The following is a 19,220-nucleotide window of genomic DNA, read 5'->3' as shown; positions in this document are numbered from 1 at the left end:
CGATTTCATCCTATTCTATTTGTCGAAGGGAGAAAATTTGCAAAAAGTTATAATTTAATATTGAACATTTGCCGATATTAGAATAATTATATTTATAACATATTGATTGTTATAATATATTGATAATTATAATTTATTGATTGTTAACTATTTTTATTACATTTTAGGCGAAGTTTGCTATTCTAAAAATACATGGTGTCTTAAAATTATGGTACTTCTGGGAAACGAGAGATTCCTCAGGTGATTTGAAGTAACTTTTTCCTTTACAAAAATTTTCTTCGAGGCATCGTTCACGAGTTATCGACGAAAAACACTGACCAATGAGAAGCGAGCTCGACTGGCGCGAGCGCCCCGGCCAACGAGCGCGCGGAGCCCAGTTCCGCTGATTGGCGCGGCCGCCTAGCGCCAGCCGAGCTCGCCTCTCATTGGTCAGTGTTTTTCGTTAATAACTCGTAAACGAAGCCGCGGATCGCATTTTCGCTGAGGAAAAAGTTGCTCCAAATGACCTAATTTCTCGATCGCGAGTGACTTTTGGTACATCCTGTATAATATTTCAACCGGACAGCCTGCGCAATCCGGTTTCACAGGCAATTACATCTATGAAACTTGCAGCCAAGTTGGACGTCTCTGTTATGTGAATCGCTTACATTCCGCAAAGTTTAAGTGGAATCTTGAAACTTTGGAGCACGGGCCGGGTCAAGAAGGACCACCTGTCTTCGCTGAGGTATGCGCGGCAGCGGAAAAATAAGTTTAATGACAATGCTCGGCCTCCGTCTCCGGGGAACTGGAATTAAACGCAAGACACTGATTCAACAGTGCAGAGCATGCTCTTTAATATTTCTCGTCTTATCGGAGGATCGTGTTTCGCTCCTTGAGATACGTATGTATGTATGTTTTAGCCAATCGATTTCTACCGTCGTCGCACAGTGGAGCATAATTTGGCAAAAAAAAAAAATTAGCCGAAATGATTTTATTCGTTTTCGCGGGATCGGAAGCGCTTGAGAATGAAACAACGATATTTACTAGAATAATATTGACCACTATGATGATATTTACTACAATATCACAAAAAATACACAGAATAATAAAGTTACATTTTATTATTTAATTTTATTATAAAATTACTAGAATAATGTTTGCTACTACGATGATATTTACTACAATATCACAAAAAACACACAGAATAATAAAGTTACATTTTATTATTTAATTTTATTATAAAATTACTAGAGTAATGTTTGCCACTACGATGATATTTACTACAATATCACAAAAAACACACAGAATAATAAAGTTACATTTTATTATTTAATTTTATTATAAAATTACTAGAGTAATGTTTGCCACTACGATGATATTTACTACAATATCACAAAAAATACCCTGAATAATAAAGTTATATTTTATTATTTAATCTTATTACAAAATTACTAGAGTAATGTTTGCCACTACGATGATATTTACTACAATATCACAAAAAATACACTGAATAATAAAGTTATATTTTATTATTTAATCTTATTACAAAATTACTAGAATAATATTTACCACTACGATGATATTTACTACAATATCACGAAAACATACACAGAATAATAAAGTTACATTTTGTTATTCACTATTTATTATTTATTATTTACATGTTATTTTACAAACTTGCAATTTACAAGTATTTCATAATATGACTATGCATATTATGTTTGTTTGTATTATTTCACTGGAACATGAATTTTCTTTCGTAATTACGATTTACGAATCGCATAAATATGGATTGGCAGCTAATTATTTTTGTATCACGAACGGAACTCCGTACCGATTTTAATGACGTTCAAACATGCATTGGTTATCACTCGGTGGTATAATCCAATTCTACGAGCCGTAATGCACTACGTTGAAATTATGGGTAACCGATCGCAAAAACACAGGTAATCATAATGATCATAATGCGTAACAGAACGTAATTTACATACGTACAAGGATAAAACTTCATGTGTTTTCTTTGCGACATATAATAACCGTTGACGAGTAAATAAAATAAAGTAAGAGACATTGGAATCTCAGAATTAAAAGAATTTTTGTATTTTACACATGATTTTGTAACTGGACTTCTAGCCTGGGTAGTTTCCATGACCTGCTGGGTTCTTTTGTTTAACCTGGAAAAACGTTTCAAAATAGATCGAGTTTATATTAAAAATACCGAGCACATGAAAAGATTGTGAAAAAGTTATTTCTATAAATATTAATATAAATATACATAAATAAATATAAGTATAAGTATACATAAATAAATATGTATAAATATATATAAGTATAAGTATGAATATGAATATAAATATATGAATATATGATTATGAATATAAATATATGAATATATGAATATATGAATATGAATACATGAATATGAATATAAATATATGAATATATGAATATATGAATATGAATACATGAATATGAATATATGAATATGAATATATGAATATATGAATATGAATATATGAATATATGAATATATGAATATGAATATTTGAATATATGAATATGAATATATGAATATATGAATATATGAATATGAATATATGAATATATGAATATATGAATATGAATATATGAATATATGAATATATGAATATATGAATATGAATATATGAATATGAATATATGAATACATGAATATATGAATATATGAATATATGAATATATGAATATATGAATATGAATATATGAATATGAATATATGAATATGAATATATGAATATGAATATATGAATATGAATATATGAATATGAATATATGAATATGAACATAAATATAAGTATAATATATAAATATTTGTTACAAATCTGTGAGCATTGATCTAAGTACGTTGAAAACATTTGACGCGAATATTCGATGATCGTCAACGACGACGATGTGTATACACTTTTTTACTGATTCGGGAACCAGCCTATATCGCCTTATTTAATTCTCCAACGTCGTTTGCCGACGCCGCGACCGGCCAAAGTGTCAAACAACGCCGAACAAGCAAATATTAACCGCTAGTAAACATTGACTGGTAATATCGGCGATCATTAATTTATCAGATAAGATCCGGCAAACGTGCGCAGAACGAACTCGTTAATTAAATTTACGTTGGCTGTATCGTTTCTAGAAATCGAATATTCGACCCGCACACGCGCCGTATCGGCGATACGATCTCCTAAACCGTGGATTATTTTGCATTTTCAGGTCGCGACAAATTTCAACAACAGCGTAACAACAGATCGCTTGATATCGGTACAAAACTCGAACATGGCACGTAAAATAAACATGCACTAATTCGCAATTGCATAAGCTTTCGTACGAATCGCGGAGCCGATGATTTATCGATCTATCGACGATATTTTCTTTAGATCCTTCTTGAAGTTCGAATTGATGAAACTGCAAACTTATATTAATATATATAATATTATATATAATGAATATTATATAATATTATATATATATGATAAATATTATATATTATATATAATAAATTATTGTCCACAGTCAATTATGTTCTACGAATATAATATTATTATATAATTACAATATTATATATATATATATATATATATATATATTATATTATATTATATATATTATATTATAATATTATTATAATATTATATAATATTATAATATAATATTCGTAAAACATAATTGTCTGTGGACAATAATATCTTCTTACGTTCAGCTTGAAATATATTTTCAATGTTGTCTCGCAAAACTATTCTGAACAGTAAAAACGTAAGAAATAATATGTCAAGAACTACAAAAACAAGCCGCGAGGCTCGAACAATCGTGTCTCCTCTTCTCAAATCGTCCATTTTCGCGCGCGATCCGAGCGCGAATTAGGGAGAAATTACTGCACCATGGAACATTTATTCGACTCGGATCTCGCCCACGAAATTTGAACGGCCCGCTATCGAACCCCGTCGCCGACGACCAAGTCGTCGACGCGACGTTAAACTTCAACCGAAAAGAAATGAAAAAACATGGCAAAGGCTCGCATTCGAAGATTTTATAACAAGTAAACGAGACAACGAGTTTAAATTTACGTTTCGCAATCTCGTCCTCGCAACGCCGTATCCGATCGTAAGATCGTGCGACGAAGCTGATATTTTGGATGTCCAAGTTTTTAAGGGTCGCGAGTTCGCAGGGACGGCAAATTTATTCGAACACGGAGGTCGTAAGATCGCGTTCGAGTATCTCGTTCGTATTAACCCAACCGACGACGGACCGTTCTCGCGATTGCACAATCGACGGTTCATATCTCTCCAAAAACTCGGCAAGCATTCGAAATAAATGTCGGAGGGTAATTTCAGGGAATCGCGCTGCTCCGTTAAAGGGTCGGTGAAACGGTACGTCGAACGAATTCTGAGAACAATTTACTCCCTCGCGAAGCGACTCTCGAAAGCGGAACAATATTTCAGCCGAAATTCTGCGTTTACTTCGACGCGTAAATCGCTTCCCCGCGTGCCGAACGAATTTAAGAAAAGCTTGATCGGACGACGTTGTTTCACTGAGCGTTAACAATCGAGAAAACGAAGTAGCGGATTCGCCGTAACATTCGGGAGAACGTACGCGCGGAGAAGATTTTTTACAGACGATTTTATTTATATTATACTTTCTATTTATATTTTTTATTTATATTATAGACCCGTGTCTATAATATAAATAAAAAATATTTATATATATATATATATATATATATATATATATATATATATAATATAACATAATATAATATATATAAAAAATATAACATAATATAATATATATATATATATATATATATATATATATATATATATATATATATATAATATAACATAATATAATATATATAAAAAATATATATATTTTTAAATTTACCTTTCACAATTTTGTCCTCGCAATGCTGTGACTGATCATAAGATCGTTCGACAAAACTAATATTTTGGATTTCCAAGTTTTTAAGGGTTGCAAGTTTTTAAGGACAGCAAATTTATTCGAACAGAGGGAAGCCGTAAGATTACATTTTTTGCGGAAGGACACGCCGCCGCTTTCTAGATCGCTGTCCGAAGCCGCTGTGGCAACAGCATTTTCGGCCCTGGATATTACAGTGGCCCGGGGAATATTGAATCGGTGGCCTTTATCGACATCATTCCTCAATTTGCGCGGGAAACTTTTTTCCGGCCGGAGTCCCGCGGAATTGCAGTTTTTGTTCGCCGCCGTTACATGACAGCGGCTCGTCGACCGGGACATTTTAATGCGACTTTCTCGCTCCCGGAACGTAATCTCGACCGGACGCGATCCACAAAAAACGCGTGGGACGTATTTGAAATTTTTATGAGCGCACGAGCGCGCGCGCGTCGGCGCTGGCCAAACAAATTCCAAGCGCAACTTCGAAATTGTGCTTTCGCCTGTTCGTTTTTCTTTTTTTCTTTTTTTTCTTTTTTTTTTGTCGAATTCATAATGATCGACCCCCGCGTCCCGGTTCAACGGGTGAATCGGTTTTATCCGCGGACAGCAAAAAAAAGAAATATCTTGAATTTGCACAATTATTCGCCGCGTTTGATAACGGATCGCGCGCGTAACGCTCGATAGATTTATTGAAACCGGATTCCATCGAACGGCGGTGAAATTCGACGGAAAAAATGGCGCCGATAATAATAATCGTCGGTTTTAATGGTTCGGATTGATTTCCCGTTCACGAAACGTGTCTATAAAAGCGCCTGTAAAAAATGTTCTCCGCGCGCACGTTCTCCCGAATGTTACACGGCGAATCCGCTACTTCGTTTTCTCGATTGTTAACGCGGTGTGAAACAAAGTCGTCCGATCAAGCCTTTCTTAAATTCGTCCGGCACGCGGGGGAACGATTTACGCGTCCAAGTAAACGCAGAATTTCGGCTGAAATGTTGTTCCGCTTTCGAGAGTCGCTTCGCGAGGGAGTAAATTGTTCTCAGAATTCGTTCGACGTACCGTTTCACCGACCCTTTAACGGAGCAGCGCGATTCCCTGAAATTACCCTCCGACATTTATTTCGAATGCTTGCCGAGTTTTTGGAGAGATATGAACCGTCGATTGTGCAATCGCGAGAACGGTCCGTCGTCGGTTGGGTTAATACGAACGAGATACTCGAACGCGATCTTACGACCTCCGTGTTCGAATAAATTTGCCGTCCCTGCGAACTCGCGACCCTTAAAAACTTGGACATCCAAAATATCAGCTTCGTCGCACGATCTTACGATCGGATACGGCGTTGCGAGGACGAGATTGCGAAACGTAAATTTAAACTCGTTGTCTCGTTTACTTGTTATAAAATCTTCGAATGCGAGCTTTTGCCATGTTTTTTCATTTCTTTTCGGTTGAAGTTTAACGTCGCGTCGACGACTTGGTCGTCGGCGACGGGGTTCGATAACGGGCCGTTCAAATTTCGTGGACCAGATCCGAGTCGAATAAATGTTCCATGGTGCAGTAATTTCTCCCTAATTCGCGCTCGGATCGCGCGCGAAAATGGACGATTTGAGAAGAGGAGACACGATTGTTCGAGCCTCGCGGCTTGTTTTTGTAGTTCTTGACATATTATTTCTTACGTTTTTACTGTTCAGAATAGTTTTGCGAGACAACATTGAAAATATATTTCAAGCTGAACGTAAGAAGATATTATTGTCCACAGACAATTATGTTTTACGAATATTATATTATAATATTATATAATATTATACATATAATAAATATTATATATATATATATATATTATACAATATTATATAATATTTATTATATGTATAATATTATATAATATTATAATATAATATTCGTAGAACATAATTGACTGTGGACAATAATTTATTATATATAATATATAATATTTATTATAAGATAACATTGAAAATATATTTCAAGGTTAAATTTCAGTAATTTCTCCCTAATTCGCGCTCAGATCGCGCGCGAAAATGGACAATTTGGGCAGAGAAGATACGATTGTTCGAGCCTTGCGGTTCATTTTTATAGTTATAAATTGTCCAAAATTATAAAAACGAATAATCGTATCACCTCTTCCCAAATTGTCCATTTTAGTGGACAATCTGAGCGTCAGTAAGGGAGACATTACTGTACACGATCTGCTCAAATATGCTACATTATAACTACATATTTCTATTTCAGAAGTCTGAGCGACGAAAAAAATAAACGGTTCTTTATTTCGCGCATTTGTTTCCGTCGAGCTGAACATTTTCGGAGTTGAAAACGTGATTCAATGAACGCCGCGTTCAAAATGGTTCTCACAATCGACAATATCGCTCGCTGCGTTGCGAAATGTAATTTTCTTCCCGGGCAATGCGGAATAACGTTTATCGCGCGTTCCTCGAACGTTTTCAATTTGAAAAGGCAATGCCGGCGATCGCTTTCAACGGGAATCATTAACAGCGAGTGTTCGCGAAGTGAAAAAGCTCGGCGAACGAAAGCAGTTTTCACCGGACACGCGGGAAGGAGAAATCTAGAAATTCTGGTTTATGCAGAAGCCGACTTACAACCGGGTGCCTCGAGCGCCCATAAACAAGATTGACAATCGTTTTATGCGCGTTCATAAATATCGTTGCCCGGAGCAGCCCTCCGGAGCTGCGGAACTGCTCCGGCAATTCGTACGCGTTGCACAGGAATTCGCGAGATGACAGCTCCGCCTCGAATTGATCGCGATCCTTTCCGGCGGAAATTTCGTTTTTTCGGGCGAAAAGCGTCGACTTTTGTAGTTCGACTCTTTAGAAACGTCTCCGTACGATCGCGCGTTGGAGTAAAGAAAAAGTAAGACTTTCGGGTGTGTTCGATCGTTGAATGCGGCTCGACGCTTCGAATTGTAATTTAAAAAAGAAACTTTTCTTGAAACGACATTGATTGAAAAGAATACTCTGGTCTGAACAATTCAAAACTGATACTGTATCTTAAGAAAGAAGTGCTGCTATCGGTTGACATAGAATCAGAACGATACGGTGCTGTTATGAAGGGTGACCCAAAATTATGGCGCTCCTGGGAAACGAGGGGATTCCCGAGGTCATTTGAAGCAACTTTTTCCTTTGCGAAAATGCGATCCGTGGCTTCGTTTGCGAGTTATTAACGAAAAACACGGACCAATGAGAAGCGAGCAATGGCTGACGCGTGCGGTCGAGCCAATGAGCGGCACCGCGCTCCGTGCGCTCGTTGGCTGCCTCGCGGCGGGCGAGCTCGCCTCTCATTGGCCAACGTCTCTTGTTACTAACTCGTCAACGATGCCTCGGAGAAAATTTCTGCAAAGGAAAAAGTTACTTCGAATCACCTCAGGAACCCCTCGTTTCCCGGAATTAGCATAATTTTGGGATATTTTGTATTATTCCAATTCCACGCTATTATTAACCCCTTGCCGTACCATTTTCTTCCCAATTATGATGACCAGACATTATTCGATTATAATTTTGTCCCAAAATTATGGTGCTCCTGGGAAATGAGATTCCTGAGATCAGTTGAAGCAACTTTTTCCTTTGCGAAAATGCGATCCGTGGCTTCGTTTGCGAGTTATTAACGAAAAACACGGACCAATGAGAATCGAGCAATGGCTGACGCGGGCGGCCGAGCCAATGAGCGGCGCCGCGCTCCGTGCGCTCGTTGGCTGTCTCGCGGCGGGCGAGCTCGCCTCTCATTGGCCAACGTCTCTTGTTACTAACTCGTCAACGATGCCTCGGAGAAAATTTCTGGAAAGGAAAAAGTTACTTCGAATCACCTCAGGAACCACTCGATTCCCGGAAGTATCATAATTTTGGGACACCCTGTACAACGTCGTATCATCCAGCTGCTTTCTGTCGCGAATACATAAAACCCGCGGTCCAATTATACGTGTAAGACGGGGACGTCGCTTTAGCGATCCCCCGGCCGCAATGTTCCACCGCTGCTTTGCGCGTATATAACTTGTCGCAGAAAATTAAAGCCGCGACGTTCCCGTATCTCATGGCACTTCCTTACACATGGATTCCGAGAGCTTGAGAAGCTCCGAGCTCATTTGAATTCTTGGTGCACGCGTAAACAAGCATGTCGCGGCCTCTGATAATGCTCGTGCACGCCGCGCCGCGCCGCCCGCGTCGCCCCGCGTCCCGCCGCGCAACGAATCCGTCTCGTAAAAGCTTCTCCGGGCCGGATGCCGCGAATTCGCGAAACCGGGTCGTGATGCGATACGCCTTTAAAGTGTCACCTCTAGGCACACGGCTCGCGTACGCCGTGTACCCGGAGACCAGACGAGCACGATTCGCGGCCGCGTCTAAACGCCCGCCAACGCTTCCTCTTGTAACTTCCAAAATATGCGTCGCACGAAACAATTTTCTGTACGAAAGATGCATGGTTTCAAGGGCTAGGTTATGTGGTGCATTCATGTTATTTCATCGATGGAGGCGTTTCGGAGATTTGAAGGTTAGCTTTGTTTCTTTAAATGGATTGCTGTGTTTTTCACGTCTAAATGTGGGAGAATATCGAATTTTCAGTAGAAAAGTATTGACCTTTGTTAGTCTTGAATCTAATGGTTAACGAGTAATTTCATTTTATTGCTTGGAAAGTCTAAACGCCCGCCAACGCTTCTTCTTGTAACTTGCAAAATATGCGTCGCACGAAACAATTTTCTGTATGAAAGTTGCACGGATTCAAGGGCTAGGTTATGTGGTGCATTTATGTTATTTCATCGATGGAGGCGTTTCGGAGATTTGAAGGTTAGCTTTGTTTCTTTAAATGGATTACTGTGATTTTCACGTCTAAATGTGGGAGAATATCGAATTCTCAGTAAAAAAGTATTGACCTTTGTTAGCCTTGAATCTAATGGTTAACGAGTAATTTCATTCCATTGCTTGAAAATTTGAATTTTACGTAATATCACGTGGGAGATTTAACCTCATCGCGAATTTCCGTGAGACAGCGATGATTAGGTGACAATTATATATATACTATTATTTATATTTATATAATTTATACAATATATATTATTATTCATATTTATATATAATTTATATAATATTTATATTATTATTTATACTCATATAATTTATATAATATATATATATTATTATTTATATCCATATATATATTATTATTTGTATTCATATGTAATTTATATAATTTATAATTTTTTATTTATCTTATCCAATTAGAGAATATCCCGATGGAAAATCCGATGGCGGCAAATTACGTTAATGGTTGTTCCAGAAATCTCTGATTAATTGATTGGTTATAGCGCAAATTAAACGAATGTCCACCGATGACCGATTTCTATGTATATCTAGGAAACATTAATTGCGATACACGATATCGATCATTTTCCACTCGTAACTATATATATATATATTTGCCAGAAATCTATTTTCTTTTAATTATCGCAATATAAATTAGTCCGCGTCGAACGATAATATTTATATACGCGCTAATAAAAACCTTGATCAATATAACTATACTGTTTCATCCATCCGACGTACCCTCGGTCGAATTGTTCGCGTAAAATAACGCGAACAACAACGCGCATGACCTTAATGAGAATTTAATAACTCTTTCGTTTATGCGAAAGAATTCCTGCATTCGGAATTTATTTTTCTGAAAAGAAGCAAGCAAGTCGGAGAAAAAGTGACCTCCTCCTCCTTCGCCCCGCCCCCCTCCTCCATCGGGTTACTTATCATTTCGCGCGGTTTCTCGTTTATTTCGAAATGATTAATCGCTTTCTACGGCGTTCCGTACTGGGCGAAACGTTCGCTCCGCACAATACCGGGGCAATGTTTCTTTTCGTTAATTCCTAATTTGCATTTCAAGCTTCGAGAGTTCCCACGAATTACGTAATGGACCCGCTACTGCCGACGCCACTGCGCCTTGCCGCTACCACCGCGATCTCCTCTATTTCATTTGGACGAAATCGAGTTGATCTCGCGTTATATCTAATTTCGAGTCTTAACCGAAATTGAAATACAATTTGACGCGCGACGGTATGAACGACTGGAATATGTATGCGTGCCGAATAACAATAACGACTTAATATAAATATTATATAATATTATATATTATAATATTTAATGTAATATAATATTGTAATAATTATAATACTTAATATAATATAATATTATAATAATTATAATACTTAATATAATATAATATTATAATAATTATAATACTTAATATAATATAATATTATAGTAATTATAATACTTAATATAATATAATATTATAATAATTATAATATTTAATATAATATAATATTATAAATATAATAATATATTATAATATAATAATGACATAGTAATAGTATATATAATAATAATATAAATATAAATAATATAATAAATAATAATATAATATAATAATAACAGTAACAGTATATATAATAATAATATAAATAATAGTATAATAATATAAATATAAATGATATAATAAATAATAATAATATAATATAATAATAACAATAGAATAATTGTAATAGAAACGGAAAGCTTGAGTGTCGATTCTAATTTACTCTATATATACAGTAAATTATATATATATAATTATATAATATATAATTTACTCTCATATCGACGAATAAGATTTGCGATATCGTACATTTTCTTTCATTTCTCTCCGAAGAGAAACAATATTATGGGGCGCTGAACAGAACGAAGAAGACGCTTGGCAGCATGAAACAGTGGTGGGGCGCGAGAACTTTAATTAATCAACCAAACAGTGTCGTAATTCCAATCAATGCATGAACGATCAACGGCGAAGCCAATTGTCGGCGATCAAATTGCCGAAGCTCGCCCGATTGATACACGCGATCCAACTCCTCCCTCGACGGCAAAGACAGGAAACCACCCTTGGCGCCTAGAAAGAGAAAGATATGGTTAAACAGTTCCGAAACCGGGATCACGTGGACGTGCACACGGTAAATATCGCTGGAAATTCCACGGGGGCTCGTCGATCCTCGGAATCCCGATGGGAACGATATAAGGGGTGAGCCGGCGAACTTAATATTAACTGAAAAGACGGTGATTCTTGCCCGTGAAAGTTTCAGCATAAATCGTTGTTGCGATTTCTTTTCTGTGAGATACGGGCTCGTAGATTTTGCCGCGATCGAGAATGTTATAATATATATTTTAGAGGATATTTTTTATAATATATAATATAGAGAATATTATAATATATAATAGATAATATGGAGAATATTATAATATTGTATAATATATAATATAGAAAATATTATAATATATAACATAGAAAATATTATAATATATAATATATAATATGGAGAATATTATAATATATAATAGATAATATGGAGAATATTATAATATATATAATAGATAATATGAAGAATATTATAATATATAATAGATAATATGGAGAATATTATAATATTGTATAATATATAATATAGAGAATATTATAATATATGACATATAATATAGAAAATATTATAATATATAATAGATAATATGGAGAATATTATAATATTGTATAATATATAATATAGAGAATATTATAATATGTAATATAGAATATAGAATATAGAGAATATTATAATATATGACATATAATATAGAAAATATTATAATATATAATAGATAATATGGAGAATATTATAATATTGTATAATATATAATATAGAAAATATTATAATATATATAATAGATAATATGAAGAATATTATAATATATAATAGATAATATGAAGAATATTATAATATATAATAGATAATATGGAGAATATTATAATATATAATATATTACATAGAGAATATTATAATATTATAAAATTAACAGTGTGATATAGCTGTAATAGATCTTCAGCTATTTACAATGTAGCCTTGGAAGCCGGTTCCATTTACACCAGAATTTTGATTTTACAGATTTTTTAACATCGGCCCAGCCGTGCCAGTAATAATAATTCCGAGCGCCGTAAATGCGACGCCACGATTCCAATGACGGAGAAAAGTGAACGCGCGATGGAACATTGATTTTGTCATTTTTACGAACGCACCACCGCTCTTTCCACCATCAGCTTTTTGCTACGTGACACCGTACGCGAGGACAGAGTGTGCGCGCGCGGAACGTCGCACGCGTACAACAGCAATAGAACGCGAACACCGCCGGCTTTTATCGAACAATCGATAATACCATTGAATTAAAACTACGTTGTCGTTATGAATCACCGGTCGGGCCGTACGTACGAAATTTATTAGAAAACGTATACCGTACTGTAAAATTCCGCGCTCTCTCTCTGTTCGTGCGTAAAGCTGCTAATAAAGCGCGGCTTACGCTGGAAGCTCTTCGATAACACCGTTTATCCGATGCTCTTCTCTCTCCCCCCCCCCCCCCCGCCGTCAACTTTGAATTTCTGATTAAAATACCAAATCGACGCGGAAAAAGTGTTTGCACGGAGTCGCTTCGGCTGCAAAAATTATATGTACACAGACACCCCTCGCCCCACCTCCCCCTCGGCGTGGTTTTATAAAATCGTTGACATCGCACGGTGCTGCTGCGTTGTACTTGACAAATTGTTTCGTACGTTCTCTCGAGCATTGGCAACACAACGCAACACAACGTGTCAGAGTCGCGATGAAGATTTCATACGTTAAAGTGTATCGAATACGTGTGCGTTATTTATTCCTTCTGAATCGAAACGAATGTTAATTATTCTGTTATTAAAGCGTAGAAGTGAAAGTAAGCGACGACATAAAGTGAAAATAGTCTGATTTTCATCAGGGAAATTATTATATGGTAAATTCTCCCTAATTGACGCTCAGATTGTACACAAGGATGGACAATTTGAGAAGAGGAGATACGATTATTCGAATCCAGTGGCTCGCTTTTATAGTTAACGATTGACAACAGCTATAAAAACGTATCTTAAAAGATACGTTTAAGATACTATAATAATACTATAATAATATATATACTAATAATATAGATACTATAATAATCGTATCTCCTATTCCCGAATTGTCCATTTTTATGCACAATCTGAGCGTCAATTAGGGAGAATTTACAACATATAGAATAATATATAATAATAACATACACATATAATAATATGTATAATAATATAAAATAATATAATAATAATATAATATAATATAATATAATATAATATAATATAATATAATATAATATAATATAATATAATATAATATAATATAATAATATTGTAATAATATAATATAATAATATAGTAATAATAAATATATAATAATAATAACAGAATAATTCTAATAGAAACAGAAAGCTCGGATCTCGATTCTAATTTACTCTACTCACGTTAAGACAAATTTAACCAGGATGTTGCGGTCCGCAATCACGAAGCTCGTCCAAAGTTTGACTTCCCCTTCGCCCATAAAACATTCCACAATTTTTCAACGTGATCGTTCACTGTCTTGGATAGTTCAGCACCTACAAACATTACGCGGTACTTTCTGGCACAGGATCCATTTCGTATAATTAAGATTAATACGGTCCCTTCAAGATTATTTACTTTTTACACACGTCGAGTGCCGCGTAATATATTAATTGTTAATAATATATTGTAATAATATATTGTCCGTATAATAATAATTATAATATCCGTATAATAATATATTATAATATATATTATCTGTTAGTAATATATTATAATATATATATTATCAGTTAGTAATATATTATAATAATATATTATCCGTTAATTATATATATAATAATATATTAATAATATATATTATTAATATATTAATATATTATTATAATAATGATATAATAATAATATTATTATATTATTATTATTATTATAATATATTAATAATATTTATAATTATATAAATAATTAATTAATATTATATTAATAGTATATTAATAATATATTAAACGAACCGAATGTAACTAGGATTTTTAGAACTCGCGACGGAGTTAAAATCAACGTTTCCTATGGTAAATTTCAACCCTCGGTTTCGATTCTAAATGACTTGAATATTATGGGAATTTTTCGAGGTGATATATCTCGATCACAAAACCCTATCCAAAAGCTCGAAACAATTTCATTAATAAAACCGAAACTGGACAGTGAAAAATCACGGTGGATTTGAACTCTCTTTTACATTCCAAACGTCCCAGTAAAATTTAACGTTACTTTTTGCGTTATATTCGTCGCCGGCTCAATTCTTTTGCGATCATTTTTATGCAGGAATTTCAATGATGGTCGTCGAATGTTTCCAACGATTTGTGTACGCATTTCTTGTAACTATTCTTCGTAACCGGTTGACAACGTCGATCACGCTGCTTACAGCTGGAGCTCTTCGCAAAGAAAACCGATCCCAAAAATCTTCTCCTCGAGATTTCGATGTTGCCGGATCCAGCACTCATCCCCTCTGCTCGATACTCGGCATTCCCTTTTCCGCCGTCCTATAATTTATATAATTTTATAACGTCCCACGATAAATTTAGAAGAGCTTAGCCGAACTTTATCCTCCCGAACATATAATACCGTCACAATTTCCCGCATACTTAAGAAGCTTTTAAAGTAAAACCTTCAAGGGTCCTCTCCGGAGGTTTTGTCCCTCCCCCACCCCCCTTCCCGCGAAGAGTATCTGTACAATCTCCGACCAATGGAATTCTTCGACCGAATGCTGCGCGATGGCATTGTTATAATACGTTGTGTTTTACGCGCTTCTCCGGCAAAAGCGTGCAGAGGACGCTTATTTCCTTTGTTCGGGCAAATGGCCGGAGTCATTGTAGGCTGCGGGGTTACCTGAAATAAAAATTATAAAGTAACTTCGAGGTATTCTAATTACAGTTCTTCTCTCTCTCTCTCGCTCTCTCTCTTCCTCTCTCTCTCTCTCTCCCTCTCGCTCTCTCTATCTCTATGTCTTTCCTTCTTTCACTCTGACTTCTCTCTCTTTCTCTCTCGCTCTCTCTATCTCTATATCTTTCCTTCTTTCACTCTGACTTCTCTCTCTCTCTCTCTCGCTCTCTCTATCTCTATATCTTTCCTTCTTTCACTCTGACTTCTCTCTCTCTCTCTCTCTCTCTCTCTCTCTCTCTCTCTCTCTCTCTCTTTCGCGAAAGATCGTCGGAACCAAAAGCTCCGTCGACAGATATTAACCCTTTGCACTCGAGTAGTGACTCCGAGGCGCCGCAGAAAATCGTCGCATCATATTGCAAAATAATTTTTATGTTTATCATATGTTTGTTTATATTTAAAAGATTGCCAAAAGGGCGACCGTTCTATAAATTACAAAGCTCGATTTTACACGCATAAACTGCACTAAGTTATATAAAATAGAAACTCAAAATATAACTCAAAAATAGCTATCTTGGATTTACAGTTCCCCTCTCTCTCTCTCTCTCTCTCTCTCTCTCTCTCTCGCGAAAGGTCGTCGGAACCAAAAGCTCCGCTCCGACAAAAGCTCCGTCGACAGATAGATATTAACCCTTTGCACTCGAGTAGTGACTCTGAGGCACCGCAGATAATTGTCACATCATACTACAAAATAATTTTTTATCATATGTTTGTTTATATTTAAAAGATTGCCAAAAGGGCGACCGTTCTATAAATTACAAGACCCGATTTTACACGCATAGACTGCACTAAATTATTGGGTTGGCAACTAAGTAATTGCCGATTTGTTCAATGAAATAAAAAATTGTTTTTTACTTGGAACGAAGTTTAATCTGTAATGTATTTTCCATTTTGTTCGACGACCTTTTGCCATCTCTCCGACAACTTGAAAATTCCACGCTCGTAGAAAGTCTGATCGTTTTCGGCCAAAAACTGAGTTAAGCGAGATTTTACAGCGTCGTCATCGTTAAAAGTTTTACCACGAAGGGAGTTGTCCGGGGATCGAAATAAGTGGTAATCCGATGGCGCGAGATCAGGGCTATATGGTGGGTGTAACATCGATTCCCAACCAATATCCATCAATTTTTGCCGAGTGGACAAAGACGTGTGCGGCCTAGCATTGTCCTGCTGGAAAATGACACCTTTACGATTGACCAATTCTGGTCGCTTTTCCTTGACCGCTGCATTCAATTTGTCCAGTTGCTAACATTCACGGATAATAAAAAATAACATAATAATAATAATAATAATTTTATAATATAACATTTACGGATATCATAAAAATGGGAGTGAGAGACATCTGTAATTGAAATCGGCAATTACTTAGCTGCCAACCCAATATATAAAATAAAAACTCAAAATATAACTCAAAAATAGCTATCTTGGATTTACAGTTAAAATAGCTTCGAGCACAAAGTGTTAACTTTTGGCTCGTATTTCTTCGACTTTCGTTCCGAATCCGGGCGTCCTGCTCGCCGTCCAGGGTTCATGCCAAAGAAGCAACCTCATTAACGAAGGTGAAAATAAAAAATAAAGTAGATTAATGCGTCACGGCTATTCGAGACTTGTTGGTTCCTCGAAGAGCGAGAGAGAGAGAGATAGAGAGAGAGGGGTGCGCGGGGGAGAGTCGAGGGATGAAATACTTTCAAAGAGTTCTCTTTGAGGGAAACGTGGAGGTTAAATGAGCTACGGGAATAAGGGGGTGCGAGTTGTTCGCGTTTTCACCGTGCACGAGGGCGGAGAAGACGACGGCGAACAAGAAGAAATGGGAAGTCGCGGAGGATTGGCGGATGAAACGTCTCCGCGTTGATGTTCCGCGGTTTTTCTCTCGGCTCGTCCCTGCTTTCGGCCGGTTTATAAAACGTCGCCGTCGCCGATTCCAGATCCTCGACAACTAATTCGTCGTTTCCAGTCCTCGTTCGCTTATTCCACGGCTGCGAAACGAACGTGTAGGCGCTGGTATTACCGTGGACGCCCCAAATACCGCGGCGTTCTATAAAAGTAATAATAAAAAAAAAGATAAAACGTCGCATCGACCTTAATATCACCGAAGCTTCAAGATCTTCATTTCGGAAAAAAGAGAAATAGTAAAATATTGCGTTTTGTCGGACGATTCCTTTTGTCACGATCGAATCGCCGAGAAATTCTGCAAATTGCAGGCGCGTAGATTTTGAGAAGATACTTTCGATTAGATAGTGACAATTGATAATAGTAATATAGTAATAACAGTAATAAAATAGTAATAATTGCAATAAAATAATAGAATAGTAATAATAGTAATAAAATAATAGAATAGTAATAACAGTAATAAAATAATAAAATAGTAATAATGGTAACAATATAATAATACTAATAAAATAGTAACGAAGCTGCTGTTGAATTATTTTTTATTCCAAGATACGTTCGTTCCTAAAAGTATAGTAATAATAGTAATAAAATAGTAAAATAGTAATAATAGTAAAAAATAATAAAATAGTAATAATTGCAATAAAATAATAGAATAGTAATAATAGTAATAAAATAGTAAAATAGTAATAATAGTAAAAAATAATAAAATAGTAATAATTGCAATAAAATAATAGAATAGTAATAATAGTAATAAAATAGTAAAATAGTAATAATAGTAAAAAATAATAAAATAGTAATAATTGCAATAAAATAATAGAATAGTAATAATAGTAATAAAATAATGAAATAGTAATAGTAATAAAACAGTAATAATAGCAATAAAATAATAGAATAGTAATAATAGTAATAAAATAATAAAATAGTAATAATAGCAATAAAATAATAAAATAGTAATAATAGTAATAAAATAACGAAATATATATAGTAATAGTAATAAAATAATAAAATAGAAAAATAGTAATAATAGTAAAAAATAATAGAATAGTAATAACAGTAATAAAATAATGAAATATTAATAGTAATAAAATAAGAAAATAGTAATAATAGTAACAATATAATAATGCGAATAAAATAGTAACGAAGCTGCTGCCGAATTATTTTTTATTCCAAGATACGTTCGTAACAAAAAGTACAATACTATTCTTCTATGACAGCATTTTTCAGAGTGCTTCATTGTTTTACAAATCCGCAAAGTTCCATCGAAATCGGGGAATGGCAGTCGGTCTCGAGTGATGTTCCTTAAATGAAGAACGAAGAGGGAAAAAAGAAAGGAACGATGACAAAGGGGTCGAAGAAGAAGAAGAAGAAGAAGAAGAAGGAGAGACCGAGCACAGCGGCGCGGTGGAAGATTTAATAAAAGGTGTACTAAATCTAAAAATAGGAATAAAAGAGGTAAAAGAAATTGGTACCAGAGGAGAGAGAAGAGAGCACAAGAGACGGGATATGGTAATAGTAAATTTGGAGATCTGAGGGGAATA

At 35.2% G+C, this 19,220-nt stretch overlaps 1 protein-coding gene and 1 long non-coding RNA gene across 3 annotated transcripts in view; one reads left to right on the top strand and one right to left on the bottom strand.

Moving 5' to 3' along the window:
* The window catches only part of Ptp36E (protein tyrosine phosphatase 36E), a 188,068-nt gene that overhangs the window by 114,003 nt on the left and 54,845 nt on the right, over nucleotides 1-19,220 (top strand). The window lies entirely within an intron of this gene.
* LOC143259943 (uncharacterized) overlaps nucleotides 11,448-19,220 on the bottom strand; it is a 28,987-nt gene continuing 21,214 nt past the window's right edge. Inside the window, exons 2-5 of the long non-coding RNA XR_013033997.1 lie at nucleotides 15,524-15,744; nucleotides 15,127-15,398; nucleotides 14,283-14,414; nucleotides 11,448-11,850 (exon numbers count right to left, since the gene is read on the bottom strand). This is a non-coding gene — a long non-coding RNA (uncharacterized LOC143259943). The remainder of the gene's footprint in view (nucleotides 11,851-14,282; nucleotides 14,415-15,126; nucleotides 15,399-15,523; nucleotides 15,745-19,220) is intronic.

This window comes from Megalopta genalis, chromosome 8 (assembly GCF_051020955.1).
Source record: "Megalopta genalis isolate 19385.01 chromosome 8, iyMegGena1_principal, whole genome shotgun sequence".
NCBI lineage: Eukaryota > Metazoa > Arthropoda > Insecta > Hymenoptera > Halictidae > Megalopta > Megalopta genalis.
This window is presented reverse-complemented; position numbering and strand designations above follow the sequence as displayed.